We start from the raw sequence: 3,374 nt of genomic DNA, 5'->3' as shown, positions 1-3,374 counted from the left end.
TCCCCACTGGTTTTACACACAGAGATAAACAGCCCATTTTGCTGAAAATAGATCCCCTTCATCTCCACTTGACCTAGAATTTGAGCGCCCACATTGAGGGTTTCTACCCAACCCTGTCGTTACCTGCTACTGAACAATTGGGGAGAAATCGGAGACATTTAGTGGCTAGAAGCTCATCCATGTTAGCCATAACCCAAAGCAGCCCCCCAGAACCAGAGGGTCCTTCACCAAAAACTGGATAAGATGTCCTCCTTAATCCTGAAATATCCTCAACAGAGGACAAAATGGGGTTATAATGAAAATGTATGGCAGGGTGTGGCATGTTATGAGAATCCCACAAATTATGGGCTGGTGGGTAATTGTTCTAATCCAGCAAACCAATGCTGCGGAAACAGAGCTGCCATTTTGGAGAAAGGGAAGGAGCCAGTTATTTCCAGGCCGAGATCTAATGGATCATAGGGAAGCTGTGTGGGCCTGGTGGTGCTTTTTGGGAGGCAGGGGACCCCACACTTTGGAGGTTTTGCATCCACGAGTGTATGAAAATACCTGTCAGTGAGACTATAAAACAGGCTCAAACAGTGCAGAAGTTATAATTAGGGTGAGTTTTTGTCCAAATAGGGCTCACAGTAATGTCTTCTTTTGATTTCCCCCCTCTCAGCAGGGAAATGTGAGGAATAGCGATCAAAGATAGCATCAAATGTATGCGTTTCAGTAAGATTTCAGCTATTTGCGCTGTCCTTGGCATCTTTCTTCACTAATAATTCACTGCACTTGCTTTTCTAAAGCTTTCATCAGACGTTCAGGCGCAGCAACGTCCTGGATCATGTTGTGTTTCTGTGGTGCGCTGCTTTTCTTGGAATGTGCACCGGCTCTTTGATTGTTCTGTTTCCTGTGATTTCAGAGGCCCTTTGTCTCAGCGTGGTAACTCACTAATCAGGGAACTCCGTCATAGCTCCCCGTCGGCAGGCCGCGCTCCCCTAATGTCACCCTCTGTGTAATGATATTTTTGGCTCTGCCTCTCATGCCTCTCACAGTCCATTGAAACAAAAAAAAAGTTGGCAAGAACAATCACCTTTAGGAATGTGCACACTAAAAATGATATTGTGGCATCAGCGGCAGCTGAGGGGGTAACTGCTCCGTCATGAGGCAAAGCTCTAAAAGTAAAAAAAAACAGTAAATCCCTCTCAACGGGACCTTCCTCTCACTTTCATATGCTGTTGACTCTTGTATGATTTACAAATTGATATATTACAGGCTAGTAGATCACTTTTCTCAGTTCATAAAAGTGTGCGAGGAGGAACGCATACGCCAAGAATGAAGAATCATAACGAGGTCAGTTTTTTTGCACTCTGGGTTTCCCCCATCTTCTTTTGCTTAGACTGTGGTTTCATGATGTGTTATGGGATCCATGAAGCAACAATGAAACCAGATGTGCTTAGTAATGCGTCTATGTACAGTCTTAACAACTTTGCAGAAGTTGAGCCGAGAGCACACCATGTATTCAGTGTGAGAACTCTGTGCCGTCTAAGCTCTCTGGACAGGCCTCTGTTCCCCTTTATACCTCCTCTTAAAATAAGCCCCCTCCCATTGGCTGAGAGCGGTCTGGTCATTGAATCACATCAGGCCAATTAGAGAGCAACACTTCCTTTACGGTGAAAGATGTTTCCTGTTGATAGTAAACGTGTGGCCTGCTGAGGAGCAGAGAAAGGGAGGGGAAGGGGTGCTTGTTGAAACACTGCCAGTGTTTTCCCTGACCTTTGTGGCCTTCAGGAAAAACTGATGCTGTCGTTGGGCTGAGGTGTGTGTTTTGACTGTGTGCATGTATTTGCGGGTGTACCGCAGTGGTGGAAAGTAACTACATTAACCCAATGTTGAGATACTTTACCTGCCTATTCCACTTTATTTTACTTTATACTGCTAATCCACTACATGTCAGAGAAAAATACTCCACTTTCTTACTCAACAATAGTTACTAGTTAGTTTTCAGATTAAGATTTTACATTAAAAAACATTTGAGGTGTTTATAAATACAACACACAAAATTGAAGAAGCGTTTTTTCCTGATAGAGGGGCAGTATCTGGTAGACACTGGTCATGTTTCAAATGTCTCTAAGTTAGGATCGGATTATGCCAGAAGAAAACTTGTTCATACTGTACCATGTGTCATCTGACTTTATCAGGTATCCTATGAAATTTTTAAGTTCAGTCTCTCCTAAAACAGGCAAATATTCACCAAGTGTTGCACTCAGTTGTTCACATGAAAAGTGACAGAAACAGTAGTGGCAAGAATGAAACGAGAAAGTCAGAGAGAGTTCAAACCTTTGTTCCTTTCTCAATTCTGCGCAGCTGGCCAGTCTCTGTGTGAAGTGGGTGTGAATGTTAATTTGCTGGTTTCTGAAAGTTACTGAAATGGTTGGACACAGCTAACCTGACACTGCCAGGCCGAATTGTAAATGTGAGTCAGTCTGGAACCTCTCAGATAATTTTCGATTTCCAGGGAAAAGTCAACAAATGTAGACCAACTTGTCTTGAGTGGATTGGACCTACAACCAGTTAGAGAAACAGAAGGGACGTAATGCTGAGCGACCAGTGACCAGGTCCCCCTGGTGTACATGGCCAATCACAGCACATTAGGACGGGACTTAATGCCTGAGTAGAAAAATGTAAACAGACTACAGTATTTTATGAGTTGGTATAGGACTATTAAACTTTTGCCAAATCCTGTTGAAGTATGGCAAACACATCTTTCTTCTCAAGAAAAGCTTTAAGTAGAGTTTATTGTTCTACTTTTTGTGAATATACTGTCAAGTTTGTTCAATACTGACTCTATAGAGCGGCACGTTGGTGTGGTGGTTAGCACGGACAAGTCACAACAAGGGGGTTCCTGGTTCGAAACCCGACTGGGGCCCGTCTTTGTGGAGTTTGCATGTTCTCCCCGTGTCTGCGTGGGTTTTCTGCCGGGTTCTCCGGCTTCCTCCCGCAGTCAAAAGACATGCAGGTGTTAGGTTAATTAATGACTCTGAATTGCCCGTAGGTGTGAATGTGAGTGTGGATGGTTGTCTGTCTCTGGCGTCGGGTCCAGGGTGTACCCGGCTCCAGCCCCCCCACGACCCGGATAGGGACAAGCGGTTGAAGATGGATGGATGGATGGACTTTATAGCGCCTTCAACAGAAAGTTCTACATCAGCTGCGGTAATCTTGGTGTTTCTGAAAATGGCGCTTGTCTTCACGGTCTACGCCTGAAACACATCCCTATAGATAAACGGTTGTGTTTGGCCTGTCATATCTCAAGTTACTGGAAATCTGTCCGAAGTGGGGGATAAAGTAAGTAAGACTTGAGCTCGCAGATTTGTCTGGTTCCCAGGCAAAGACAC

This window comes from Echiichthys vipera (genome assembly GCF_963691815.1).
Source record: "Echiichthys vipera genome assembly, chromosome: 15".
NCBI lineage: Eukaryota > Metazoa > Chordata > Actinopteri > Perciformes > Trachinidae > Echiichthys > Echiichthys vipera.
This window is presented reverse-complemented; position numbering follows the sequence as displayed.